Below are 15339 nucleotides of genomic sequence, written 5' to 3'. Positions count from 1 at the left end.
TTATTCTTAATTCGAGGTGTGCCACATTCCTAAAAGTTTTGTCCACAAGCCTGAGAGGAATGTGGACAAACAGCCACTAAACAAGGCCTAATAACCAGTTTCGTTGGCAACACCAGAGCAATGACTGCTGGGTAGAGCAAAGGCTTCTGGGGACTGGTTTGGAAGAAATGTCCCTTCTCAGCTGGCATGAAGTTTATATGAGTTACTCTAAGAATACCCCCATCCAACAGATACCTGTTTATTTATTACACCTCTGTTCTCACACTGACATTATGACACATTGCTGGAGGACAGGGGTGATGCTAGGCCTGGCCCAGCCCCAAATCTATTTTTCAGGGCACTGGATCTATTCCACAGAGCCCTGAGTGTCCATTGGTGCCAGTAGATTTTTTTTCTTTTCAGCTTAACATCCATGTGGGGTGTGTGGCAATTTTCATGGAGGGTTGCAGCTGGAAAAGGAATGGTTGCAATACCCTCTCTTTTCCATCTTCCCCTGAATAGCAATTAAGCTTAAGGGGGGATTGTTTTTTCCCCCGCATTGGTTTGGAATGACCTGGGTCATGGTGCGAATTAACTGAAGAACTCATTTTATTGGAGATGTTTTGGATGAGAAATGAGATGGCTGCCTTTGCCTCTTGAGGAATTGAAATAATTTCTAGTAATTATCTCTAAATCTGTATATATAGAAATTAATAATTAGCGTATGCAGATTTGAGTCCTACAGGTCTGGGCCTCAGATCTTTTAAGTGCCTAGCAATGCCCCCGCTAAAAACAGGCGGCATCATTTTTCCCAGCAATAAGATGGCCTACGCTGGCTTCTGAAGCAGGGAGTGTTAGTAACCTCACTGTAAGGGTTTCCTTTAAAAACAAAATAGCTTTTTAGGATGTTAATCACACAATGACTGATTGTACTTTTTAGAGAATAGCTATAACAACCTCAAATGCATTCAACAATGCTTATTATTATCTGGCCAATGTTTATTACTATCTGGTCAATGTTTATTACTATCTTACTATTACATGGAAGGGGAGAGAATGGAATATCATGCACTTGTACCTGCACTAACAAGAGGTTTTAAACAGGGGTATGCAAGAAATTCATTCAGTTTTCATTTTAATGCAAATTTACCCAATTTGCCATTGCCAAACTTGAACCAAAACACAATTTGCTGCCAAAACATTCCCAATCTTTGTGATGCAAGGAGGATACAAGCTGTACATTTCAAGGAATGTACACAAAGTGTTATCTTTTAAAAAATACACACAAAAATGCTTTATTCAGGAGGGGACTGTGTATATTTGCAAAATCAAATTTGCACACAAATACATTCACTTTGAAAAACGTGTACAAGCGCTTAAATAAAAATCAAATCCCCCTCCCAAAAAAGCGTACAATTTTTTGTGCAAAATAAAGAAAAATGAAATCCAATGCAAAATCATGTCACAATGAACTTAGCATTGCAAATGGAGCAAATGGAAAATTGACAAATTCGTACATTCCTAGGTTTAAAAGTCATCTTCAGAATTTCTCCAAAATAGGAACAGTGATAATTAAGGACAAGTACCAGAGAAGAGGGTCTGAAAACAGGTAAATAGGAACTGTTGGGAGAAGACGGAACAAGGCCTTAAGCCTTCTGGCAGCTAGTGTGATGCAGTGGTTGAGAGAAGTACAATTCAAATGTACATCCCACTGTATTCAATGGGGCTTACTCCCAGGGACACTGTGCATAGGACTACACCTCGGTTATGTACTGGGGAGTGCCTGGTTCAACTCTCACTTCCTCTCTGTGATATTGGATCACTGAGGCTGAGAAACTGGAGGTTTGCCTAAGGCTTATCAACCTCAACATCATCGCAACCTGCTACATGGGTATAATAATGCTCACCTACCTTACAGGGTTGTTGTAATTCCTGCTGATCAAAGGAATATGTGTGATGTGTTCTGGATAATTCTAAAGCGACTTCCCCTGCTGGTGCCATCCAGATGTGGTGAGCATGGTGGAAGGGTACCAGTTTGGGGAAGCCTCCTCTAGAGTGTGATCTAAATCATAAGTGTTGTGATTATTCTCATTGTTGCTTTACTCTCCAACTCGCAGAATATGTTAGGGACAGGTTATTTCAGTTGAACATTCCTTTCAATGTATGGACTCATAGTGGCAATGTGCCCACATGGTAAGTGCTGAAGAAGGCAGGGAAAGTTTGTTTTCATGATAACCTGCCACAATAAATATTTTTTCTACTAAACTCCACTTTCATCATTGCTGCCCGTACATTTTAAGTGTATATGAGTGTTTTCAGATGGTGGCAGGAGAGGAAGCAAATAACAACCATGTCAGCCATTTGCAACTTCTCCTGCACACAGCAGGAAATGTCACCAATTATTGTCAAGGCCAAGAGGAAATGGATTTTCCAGGTCATATTTTGTAGTGGAAAAAAACCACAGAAGAAGAGGGAGGCGTGCAGGAGGATCACTGCGTGATTAAAATGACCTGTGAAGATCCATGAGTAGCCAGTCACGAGTGTGCAATAAAACACTCCTGAAGATGCTCTATATCCAAGAAGATGTTGCACTTTAGAATTATCCCTAATCCCAGTGCTTTGTGCTGTGGTGTTTTCTGGGTGAACTGCTGGGCAAGGGGAGTGTTTCAGGAACATTCACATAACATCAATCCTTTGGACCCAGAAATCCAGTTAAGTCTACAGTATAAAAAATAATAGCAACAACCCAATGGCCTTGCCTCCCATGTTTACATAAATTAGGCATGGATGGAGTCGCCTCCGTCTGGTTGCTGCAGGTGCTCACTGAGCCTCTGCTTTTCCCGCCTCCTCTAACCTGCTCACCAAGTGGCCACATGCCCAACGAGTGAGTCCAGCAGCCACCTGTCATTATAGTGAGCCACTAAGGATGTGCACTTGGCTCAGCAAATCCGAGGATCCATCGGGGCTCTGTTGGAGGTCTGAGTTCGCGGAGTGGATATTGGATGGTTTTAAAGCTGTCAGATAGCTGTGGTGTGGAGTGAAGGTCATTCAGAGCTCTGAAGGTATCTAAAGTATCCGAAGGTTTTTTAGGCTTCATGAGGGGTCGTTCTAACTTGATGGACTAACTGAACACTTTTCTGTATTAGGAAGTCACTGATGGATGAGGGAGGATAGTTTAGAGATTGACATCTGTGGATAACCAATAGCCACAGTGTCCTCCCTGTCCCTTCCCCCTCCAATCATAGTGCTTAGGGGGGAGGGCTTGCAAATGATATAATCCATTTGTCCCCCACCCTGGAACTCATTCTGTTGCTAGCTCGTGGAGTATTAGGAAGGAAGGAAGGTGGAGAGAATGAATCATTGAGAGAGAACTCCTGCTTGCAGTCTCACTCTGTTTCTTTCTGCTTTTCTTTGGTTCTTGCACATGCTAGTTCTTGTTTTCTCTATTCCAAGTTCCACTCCCCCTTTGTATGTTATTGAATGTGTGTGTTCTATTATGTTACCCCCACTAATTTGAACTTTAAAAAAATCTCTAAAAATCAAAGCATGAACATATCTGTTTCCAACTTGGCATGCCTAAAGCCCTTCTCAAGAGCTATTATACTACCAAGTTTCATCTCATTATCTTTAAAACTGACCACAGTGTTTAAAATTAGTAATTTTAAAACCTTGAACTTTTTTTAAAATAAGCCTTAAAACTCAAGACATGAACAGATCTGTTTCCAACTTGGAATGGCTAAATCCCTACTTAAGAGCTATCATGGTGCCAAGTTTCATCATTTTATCTTTAAAAATGAGGGAGTTGTAAGCATTTGGTTAATTTCCATTGACTATTTTTGTGAACCGCCCAGAAAGCTTCAGCTATTGAGCAGTATAAAAATGTAATAAATAAATAAATAAACAAATAAACAAATAAATAAAATAGGGTGGTTACTCAAAAATGGGGCAGTTGTCCAATGGATAATCCGATGGGACGGAGCAAGGGAGCCTCTCCAAAAATTGGAGATGAGAGTACAATTGTCAGAGCTCAGCTCCACACACTCGTATGAGCCACCATTTTCATAGAAATGGCAGCTTTGGGAATTTCTGCAAAATTAATGTTGTCAAATGGTGGCTGTAAAGAAGGCATTGATGCAACATTACAGGCATAAATGGAGCACTAACACCCATATCATGGCTAACTATGTGGATGGGCAACTGCTGGACCCATTTGTGGATGCACAGCCACTCGGCGAAGGGGTGTGTGGGGTGCAAGCAGCTCGGAGAGTTGGGTCTGGGGTGGGGTGGACATATGAGAGTCCAGTGGACTCCTGGACCCAGTTAGGCGATCATGACATTCCTTACATGAATGCAACCAAATAATGTTGGGATATAAGAGAGCAAAATGTAAAGAGCCCGGGTGGATATGACCAGTGTGATAAGAAGTTCTCGGCACACTTTGCTGCTACCACCCTTCCTGTCCTGTGAAGAACTGAGACCCTATTAAATTCGTTGAAGATCTGTGGATGGGCATGTGTGCTCTGATAACATTGGAAAGGACCCAGGGCATAGACACTGAGCTGGGTAGATCCTGAGATGTTTGCTTCAGGTATATTATAGATGTAAGTACTTCAGCACGGTATCGTGGTGTATCTGCATCAGGACATGGCAATACTACAGTAGCCATTCCTCTGATCCTGGAACTCTGAGAATTGTTGTTTGATAGGCTTCTGAGATTCTTATGTCCGCTGGGCTGAACCCGGCAAGGAAATAGGAGCGGTATAGGTGCTTTGCCTGCTCATCCTCCAATCTTTGCTTATCTCAAGGGTGCTTTGGAGGGGGAGCAAAGGAGGCTGGAGGAGGCAGCTCAGGATGAATCATATCCTGCCCTCTCTGCTCCCCTCCCCTCCCTGCCAACCACACCAACTGGAACCCCTCCCCTTTACCCTTTCTAAGGTCAATTTTCCAACCTCAGAGAGGCAACTAATGTGGTTCTTTCCACATTGGCTACAAGGAAGTGGGGCAGGGGATGGGACTCTCTGACTTTCTTTTCCAACCACAGAGGGAGGAATCTGAGCCATCCTATGGTTCCTGGGCTCACCCAGGAACCATAGGATTGCTCTACCCATGTGGTTTTCAGAAAACACTCAAAGCCCTCCCCAAACTACAATTTTGTGGTGAGATTCTTTGGTGGAAGCCATGACAGTTAAACTGCTATAAAGTCTATATACATTTCTAATGCAGGCATGCGCCCCTCCCAAATATAGATAGATAGATTGATAATGTCATTGACATTCCTCTAAACCTCTTTAAAATTCCTGGAGCTTTTGCCTGAGGAGGTTTTGAATCTTGCTTAAGCCAAAATTTGGTGGCAGTGTTTTCTATCACTGCATTGCCCACGCCAAGAAAACCTTCATTTGTTGAATGTCTGCCTGTCATGCAGCTTGGACAGAGAGCAGCTTCAGGCATGAAGTGTGTTTCCTTTGGTGCCACCATGTAACATAACAAGAGATTGTACAGCAAGGGATAAGAGAATGTGGGCGGGTGGATGAATGAGCAGAAGTGTTTTTTTTCTTTAGCAGTACTACACTCCTGCAAGTGCTGGTGTCTACTACGCCTTTCCCTCACCCCCCACACCTTGAACTTTTCTATCCATGTCGTTGCTAAGATACACAGACCGGCTTCAGATTGGAATCCTGTGTGAAATTCTGGGCACCATCCTCCAGGGAGGGATTTAGGAAACAGGATAGAGGGAGGGGCGAAGGCTCATGCAGATCACAAGGAAAACAGGTTTGCTGTGATGGGCAAAGGCTGGAGGGGAAAATCCAAAGTGAGAAATGCAGCACATCAAGACCACTCAGACATCCCCCGCCTAGAAGAAGCTTTTGTGTAATTGTGAGCAACTATGATCATGTTCACTTCTAACACTGGGCCCCTTTATGTTATTTATGTTAAGTGCCAAATTAGATGTGATGTCCAAGGCGAGTAAGTGCATTTACCTGCCACCTTTCTATTCTTGTCGTGTAAAGCAGCTGCGGAGGAAGGCCCTCTGTGATTTTAGGGTCTGGCAAATCCCCCAGTGCAAATCCAGTCCACCTCCTCCTGCTGTTAGCCATGGAAGGCAAAACATTCAGGCACCCATATTAAAACTCCACGTACCAAACAATTTTAAAACACATCGGTTATTCCTTAACACCCTGGGCTCATATGCAGAGCGGTTAAAGGATGATAAAATGGATGGGTGTTCTCCACAGTTTCAAATGCATGCCTATGGATGAAGAAAGGATTCTAGTCAGTGTTGGTGACTGACCCTTTCACCGTGATTGGCTTAGCTGCTGTGATGTCACTGAGCCATTGGACAGCCTAGATCAAGGCAGCTGACGGCTAGAGAGGGCCAGAAAGACTCCGAGCACTTTTTGAACACTTACCTGACAATACAAAAGCAAAGGCACACATCTTGCCCCTGTGTGTTTGTTTTAAGTAGGTTTAAAAGTAGCACTGTGCCAAATTTTTGATCTCTTTATTTTCAACCATGGAGGAGGGAGGGGAGGTTTGAAAAGAAATTGCACCCAAAAGTTGTAGGAAGGGGTGAGAATTTCAGAGAAATTTCTCTGGCTGCTGGACTTCCCTTACTGTAAGGAGGTGTGGGCGTTCTTTCATTTTTCCCTGTTCAGCCTTTGCAGCTTCAGGCTGCTTGAGCTTCCTGGAAAGCCCCACAGAGGACTTAAATAGCTTGAAAGGTGAGCGGGGAGTTGTTGTTGTTGTTGTTGTTAAAATGACTATTGACAACAAAAACAAAAAAAAAGTGTCTCCCTAAGCTTTCAGGCCCTCAGCAGGCAGCAGCGCTAGCAAGCCCCAAGGGAGGAAATCCTAGCAAAGTCCTCTAAATCCCTGCAAATGACCCCATCCCCTGCTGTTTATCTCTAAATATGGCTTAGTTTGGAGCCCAGCAGGGACAGGACGGGAATCAATTTAAAGAGTTTCCTCCTTTGAAGTTCTCCTCTGCAAGTACCCCCAAGTCACACATCAACATTATGAGAGACACATAGAGTAGGGTGGCCATACGGGAAGGAAGACAGGGCTGCTGTATCTTTAACAATTGCATAGAAACAGGAATTTCAACAGATGTAATTTGTATTCATGCAGCACCTGGTGAAATCCCCTTTTCATCACAACAGGTAAAGCTGCAGGAGCTACTGTATACTAGAGTGACCAGATACAAAAGAGGGCAGGGCTCCTGCAGCTTTAAATGTTGTGATGAAGAGGGGATTTCACCAGGTGCTGCGTGCATAAAAATGAGACCTGCCAAAATGCACACCAGCTTGGGCTGCACATCTGGGTGGGGGGCAGCTTAGGGTTGAAGCTGGGTCTCAGGTATGTCGAAGGCTGTTACATAGACCACACCGGCTGCTCGATTTGGGAAGGGGTGCTGGGGACACATGGGCAACCCTGCCCTCCTTGAACCCCCTACAGCAGCCTTTCCCAAGTTGGTGCCCTCCAGATGCATTGGACTTCAACTCCCATTAGCCCCAGCCGACAAGGCTAATGATCAGGAAACCTAGGAGTCATAGTCTGAAACATCTGGAGGGCACGAAGTTGAGGGAGGCATCCCTAGGGCCCTTCTTGATCCCAGAGATGTTCCAAGGCTGCATTTTGTTCTTACAGTTTGAACAGCCTCCGAGAGAGTCCGATCTGGCTTGCGCACTGCGCAAGAGGAAAGTGCTGGCAGTGACGGCAGAGGAGGATCACACGGACGCACAGACACACAGCAGCATCTGAGTTGCATTCCGGACATGTCCCAGTGCATCTGTTCCAGTCCGATGTGGAAATGGATCCCCACTGCCTAATGCCCGGAACAGCAGGGGCTGAGAGAGATTAGGGCTTCAGGCCCTTCAGCATGCCAAGGTGTTTTTTTAAAAAATCTTATCACATAGCGTCCAGAGCTGTGAGGCTCACTGCGGCCAGCCATGGCATCCCCTGCAGCGCCTCTTTCCTAGCTTCTGTTTGATCAGTCAGGTCGCGTAGAAACGAGAACAAACCACCTCCACCCCTCCCATCCCAGCTCTACAGGCAAAAGCAGCAAGCCTCCGTGCCTGCCTGCTAGAAAGGGAGGAAGGGAAAGCTCTCTTTCGTGACCACATTGCTAGACGTTCAGTTGGCCCAGCACCGCCGCCGCCGCCCACACAAAATGCTCGAACGCACCGCCCTCCCGTGCAAACAAGGCTCACCCACGCAACGAGCAGGCACGCACGCACGCACGCCGTGTACCACACAGCCCCGGCTGGTTGTACCCACCCAGCTCATCAATCACGTCTTCTCCTGCGCACGCTGCCTTTGGAGCCCCTGCAGCCACAGGCCGCAGCATCTTGGAAAAGGACCTTTGCAGGGATTAATTTAAAAGAGCTTTCCAAGCAGAGCGGGGTCGGGGGTTGTGGTAGCGGGGGAATGGATTGACTTGGGCATCATGTCGCACCTATTCCAAGGCGATGCACCTTAACCGCTTGTGCAGGCTGTGCACCTGCCGTCAAAGAGCCGTCGAACAGAGGGCCCGTTCTGACGCGATGAAGGGCCAGCGGTGCTGCACATCCCTCTGGAAAAAAATGCAGGGGACATTAGAGCATGGCTTTGTTGGGAGGAAAATGAAGGGGGTGTTTGCGTTTCGCACAAATGAGATCAAATTACACACACACACACACACACACACACACACACACACACACACACCACTTCTGGAGATGCAGCATGGAACCCAAACCATTCATCTGCTCAAACAAGTGGAAAACATGCAAATATTTGCTCACACAGAGAGACAAAAAAGCCTTGTTGTTCTGTGCCTCCTCAACTATAAACTGTGCAAGAGCTTCACACGCCCCACACAGCTCACCCATCACGCACGCATGTGTCACAACGCATGCCTAGATATACTTTGTGCGGGCTGTTTAAGTATCCATCCATATGCACTCCAACAGTATCTTTGGCACTGCACGGCTGTGTTTCGTCCCTTTCTTTGAGAATGTTGATCACGGTTGCCAACTTTCTTTCTACACCTTAAATAGCTGCCTGACAAGCAGAAATGTAGCTGCTAATGCTTGCCCCATAAGTACATGCATGCTAAAAGCTTGTGCCTGTCAAATGTGTGACAATTCTGCAGCTTTTAAGACAGGGCTGGGCTCTCTGCCAGGGAGGCAGAATGGCAACACATAGATTTATAACTAAGATTGCCACTTTTGTTGTTGTTGTTCATGAAAAGAGACTGTAAATAATTCACAGCCACATGACAGCAAGAATTTGTACAACTTTCTTAATAGCTGGATCTCTATTCTGGAGGAATCAGTTTCACCTGTTGTGTTCGTACCTGCTTTGAATCTGTTAAAGGAGGGGTGTTGAACTTCAGACCCCTGGGCCAAATCCAGCCCTCCCCAAGGTCCCAATTCAACGCTCCAGTTCTCCCCAGATGGCCCCGCCCCTTCCCCCCAAATGCTAATCGTTTGGTGAATTTTCTCAGCGTTTGTTTTTTCCTCTCATTCTAAAAGGTTAAAATGCCTCTCTTAAGGCTGGGGATGTTGGGTAGGGTGACCATATGAAAAGGAGGACAGGGCTCCTGTATCTTTAACAGTTGCATTGAAAAGGAATTTTCAGCAGGTGTCATTTGTATATATGGGGAACCTGGTGAAATTTCCTCTTCATCACAACAGTTAAAGCTGCAGGTGCTCTGTCCACTTTTAAATCTGGTCACTCTAGTATAGCTCCTGCAGCTTTAACTGTTGTGATGAAGCAGGAATTTCAGGAGGTTCTCCGTATATACAAATACGGAAATTCCCTTTTCTATGCAACTGTTAAAGATACAGGAGCCCTGTCCTCCTTTTTCATATGGTCACCCTAATGTTGAGAGAATCCGAAAGGGACTGAAATGAGTCTGGGTATCTTTTAATCTGGTCCACAGATTACATGCCTGAGTGGCATCTGCACATCAGGTGAATTCCGTGGACGTGCAGCTTTAAAAAAGAAACGAAACATCCAAAATGTACATAAATAAATTCACAGGCAGAACTGCAAATTAGATGAAGAATGTTCCGTGATTCACAAACATATATTCTGAACAATTGTTACCTAAATATTTCCATAGCTTCCTGTGAATTTATTTATGTAATCCAAATTCAGAACTCCACCCAATCCACAGAACTCATGTGAAATGGATTAAATGCAACCAGAAGATCCCTGCTTCAGGCTTAGTTCCCGGCAGCAAGAGCTGTAAGCTCAAATGTGCTGGTATTTTTGGAATTTCCCCCCTTCTGCCTTCGGCCCCCAACAGCCACTGCAATGCGCCTCAAGAGCATCTCCAAAACTGAATTTGTCCCTTCGGCTAAAAGAGGTTCAACATCCCTGTACTATAGGGATGTTGAACTTCTTTTATTGCCAGAATCCCTGTTCTGGCTATACGTGTTGCTGGCCCCCATATAATACAAGAAGACCATTAAAAAGACAAAAAAGGAAAAAGGAAAAGAAAATAGTTCTGCCATTATAAAAAGACAGGCAATGTTTTGCAGGTAATGCCTGCCCCTCCTTCACTCCTTCTACGTCCTTGACATGAAGCTACATGGGGAATATCTACTCCAACCTTCTTTGACCTGGTACCCTCCAGATATGTCAGACTACCTGTCTCATAGGTCCACTGGGCATAGTGGTTGCAAGTGATGGCAGTTGAAGGCCAACACAGCTGGAGGGCACCAGGATGGAGGAGGCTAGTCTGGTTCTTCTTGTGGCTATCAGTTTACATATACCTTTTAGTATATAAAGAGACCTTGGGCCTTCCTTCCTCATACACTCACTCTCTCAAGAGGAGTTCATATGATGTCCTTCACACATTGAAAGTATGCATGATGGGGTTCGGGGTTGCAGCATCTGGCCCTGACTTCCAAGTGCTGTCGTGCACATCAGTCCCACACCCCACTGGATGTATTTCTGTATGATGAAATTTTGTGCAAAATCCTTGAAGGTTAGGAAAATAGTCCACACATCCACAGACTCTACCCAACAGGGGAAAGCTGTGGAATTTATTTATTTTTATTTATTTATTACATTTCTATACCGCCCAATAGCTGGAGCTCTCTGGGTGGTTCACAAAAATTAAAACCATTCAAAGTATAAAACAACAGTATAAAACCATAATATAAAATACAATATAAAAGCTCAACCAGATAAAAACAGCAGCAATGCAAAATTACAAATTTGGAATGAAGAGGTTGGATTTTTTTAAAAAATGAACTCATTTGATTCCATTGTGGATTACTCCACCATCCCTACTGGAGACTGCAAAATGGTTCATCTCATTCCCCATTCCTGATTGGACTTGTGGACTTATCATTGGCAGCTGCTGGGAACTTATCTATGCTTAACAAATGCAAGAGGATGTACCTGAGAAATCATCTGTATTGTGCGTTACATGGCCCACATGTACAAACAATGAAACATGCAGCTACAATAGCTACTTTGTCCTGAGGAGAGTTTCAGGTCAAGGTTCACCCGTCGGCAAGAACAAGTGTTTGCATGGTGGTCCAGAGTGAAGTCCTACATAGCACATCCTGTTCCTGCTGTTCTCAACAACAGGTACAGCTGCTCCCAAGGATAACAATCATTTAATTGCTTTTAGAGTGTGGAAATAGCTTTCCACACTATTATTTTATATTCATTATCCCATGGTGAAATAAAATCAAACAATGTGGGTCTTTCTCTTGCTCCGTCTCTCCATTAACCTCCATGAGTTTGTACTGGGGCCTCTATGAAGATGTACAGATTATTTTCCTAATCAAGGATTTGGAGGTCATTTCCAAGATTGCTATTTGGATTCCATATCCCAGCAACAAACTGTGCCTCCTGCCTACAAGGCCAGAAGCGTGCAGCATGGCTTATCAGCACATCTTTGCAAACTTGGATCATGTTTGATTACTCAGCAGCATGGCTCTGAATGCCAGTTGCTGGGGAACATGAGCAGCAAGAAGCATTTATGCAGATGTCCTACTTATAGATTTCTCATTAGACTGTGGTGGCCGTTATAGGCACCAGATGCTGGACTAGATAGGCCTTCAGAGGTGCAGCATGGCTCTTCTTGTATTCTTCTGTTCATTTGCACATCCTTGCTGACTTCTCTTGGATAATTTGTTGATTATTTGCACTAAAGACTGCACTTGGTCACTATTAGGCTTCTGGATGACACAAGCTCAGGGGAGACCTCTTCAGTGGAGGAGGAGGAGGAGTGGGATTCCAGGGCAAACCCCATTCCCACAGAAGGTATGGGACAGACTAAGGAGCTGCCTTGCCTGGGGTCCCAAATAACTCCTTCAACTCCACCCCAAGCCCTCTCCTGGTTCCTCACACTCCTCCCTCATTCCTAGAACACAGGAATGAATGGACCACGTAGGTGACTCAGAAGATGTAATCAGAACATCTGCCTAGCACCAGAAGACTCTTTTGCCCAGGGTCTACTCAGGAGCAACGGTTTACTCAGGATAGGAAGGTATGGATTTTGTTAAATCTGTTCCATCTGTGTTTCATGGATTGTCTAGAATCATGTTCCGTCATCCACTCTTTGATGGAATTGGATTTTTTTTAGGGATGTACAAGAATTTCATGCCACATTAGCGCAAGTGTGCATTTCTGCAAATCCCTCCCAAAAGTAAACAAACAAACAAACCCCAGTGTATGGAATCCATGCAACTCAGGAAAACCTGGTCCGCTGTGGAATCTGCAGGTCAGATTCATAGAAATCCAAACTCATTTGAATCCGCTGTGGATTTCTCCAACCTCCCTAACTTGGGAAAAGGGGGAGGTCCTGGCGCCAGACAATAAGGTAGAAGCCCAAGCAGCAATTGCTGAACCAGAAAGAGAGATAGCTAAAAGTTTGTGTATATGCTAGGGGTTCAGAACCTCAGGCTCAGAGGCCAAATCCAGCCCACCCAAGGTCACAATCTGGCCCTTGGGAGTTCCCCATATGGCCCCACAACCTTTCCCTGACAACCAATTATTTGATGGTTTCCTGGCTTTCGTGCAGTGTTTTCTAGTGCTGTGCCAAAAAAAGTTACCATTCCATTTTTGGCAACCCCATCATTTTCAGGAGTTCTTCCTGAATGCTTATTGGAGAGGGAGAGGTCACATGGTCTCCAAAAGGCATTCACTAAGAACTGCTGGGCTCCTCCAAATGCAGAGGGAAAGGGGGGGGGGGGTCGAAAAACTAAAAACATAGGAAGAAGAGACCTCAGCAACCAGCTAAACTTTTTTTAAAAAAAGATACATGGAAACCCTGTCCCCCTTCCCATGAAGAAAATTCTCCAAATTTCTCCCCTCCCTGTGAAAGAGGCACAGAAAACAATTCCTCTTTCACAGGGAGAAAGTTCCCCCAAATAGGGGGCAGGATTTAACCCAGCACTAGTTTTTTCCAAGTTCTAAGAAGTTGAATTGTCTCTCCACAGAACTCTGAGCTAAAATATGCTGGCATTTTTGATAATTTTGGTGCTACCTTTGGCCCTGCCTACTGCTAGAATGTGGCCCCCGAGAGTCTCTCCAAAATAGAATTGGGCCTGTGGACTGAAAGTGGTTCAGCGCCCCTGATATAAGCCTTCAGGCTCCTCTCGGGTGTTTGCTGGGTCAACAGCTCCCTTTGAGCCATGACTGCCGGCTCCTTGCTCACGGACAGCCACTTGCCACGTATCAGCAATAACAATCCTTCCAATCTCTCTGTGTATATGAGTGAGTCAGTGTGGTGTAGTGGCTAGAGTGTTGGACTAAGAGTTGGGAGATCTGGGTTCTAGTCCCCACTTGACCATGAAGCTCACTGGGTGACTTTGAGCCTGTCACAGACTCTCATCCCAACCTACCTAGCAGAGTTGTTGTCATGAGGATAAAATGGAGAGGGGGAGGATTATGTAGGTCTTGGGTTCTTTAAGGAGGAAAAAAGTGGGATATAAATGTAATGTAATGTAATTAATTAATTAATAACACTTATCCAAGAATGAAAAAAGAGAGATGACCCAAGAGCCCTTGATCTTGCTAGTCATTGACTTGCTTTTAGCCTACCACTTTCTAATTCACCCCTTGAGCATAGCACAACAGGGAGGGCGGCACCCAACCAATAGAGACCAAAGGAAACAACAATGTAGGGGCAGAGAGGAAATTCTTTTCAGTTTAGGCAGAGGCTGGGAAGATCTCATTCTTTAAAAAATAATAATAATCTATGTTCAAAAACATGACTCATTACCTCCTTCAGTTGGGTTCCTGTAATAATTTCCAATAAAAACTTCTCTAATCAAATGTGTTAGATCGTATGGCAGAAATGGACAAATTTCATACTCTTCACTTCATTCTTGGAGAAGTGCTCGCTGAAAATGTCAACCCAGCGTGTGACTGCTTTGAAAAAGGCAAATTCTATGTTTGGCATAATTAGAAAAGGAATTGAAAGTAAACCTGCAAATATCATACTGCTGTCCTTATACAAATCTATGGTGAGAGCTCACTTGGAGTACTGTGTACAGTTCTGGTACACCTGAAAAAGTATATTGTAGGGTCAGAAAAGGTGCAGAGGAAAAGTTACAAAAGCTGGGATTGTTTAGCTTAGGGGGCACATGGGAATACAGGGAGACATGATAGAGAGATGTATAAAATTATGCATGGTTAGCAGAAAGTGAGAAGTAAGAATATTGGAGAAATCTGGATTTAAAAGAGTTTGGATTTCTATGAATTTGATCTGTGGATTCTGCAGCAGACCAGCTTTTTCCAAGCCATGCAGATTCCAGAGACTTGTGGACTGATTTTTCACTTGGGGGAGGTGGTCTGCTAATGTGTACTTGTGCAAATGCACTAAGTTACATTAGTTAACGTTAAGTTTCATTAATGCAAATTAGTGAAATGAAATTCAGTTTTTTAAAAAATCTGAATCCATCAATGAGAGGAGAACAAAATGAAAGACATCTGACAATTCATGAAACACAGATGGAATGGGTTTAACAAAATCCATACACCTGTAGTGGACAGGAAGGCATTTTTCTCCCTGTCTCATAATTCTAGAACCTGGGGTCATCCCATGCAGATGTTTGAGGGATGATTCAGGACAGATAAAAAGAATTGTCTTCACACAGTCCATAATTAACCTATGGAATTCATTATAACAAGATGTAGAGATGACCACCAACTTGGATAATTTTAAAAGAGAATTAGATAAATTCATGGAAGATAATTCTATCAACGGCTAGTGATCCGGATGGTTATGCACTACTTTTAGCATCAGAGGCAGTATTGCTTGCTATATCAGTTGCTGGGGAACATGAGCAGGACAGTGCTGTTTCCCTCAACCTTTTAGCCACTGCGAACAAACTGCTGGTCTAGATAGGT

Source organism: Elgaria multicarinata, chromosome 9 (genome assembly GCF_023053635.1).
Source record: "Elgaria multicarinata webbii isolate HBS135686 ecotype San Diego chromosome 9, rElgMul1.1.pri, whole genome shotgun sequence".
NCBI classification, from domain to species: domain Eukaryota; kingdom Metazoa; phylum Chordata; class Lepidosauria; order Squamata; family Anguidae; genus Elgaria; species Elgaria multicarinata.
The sequence above is the reverse complement of the archived record's forward strand: the minus strand, read 5'-3'. Positions refer to the sequence as shown.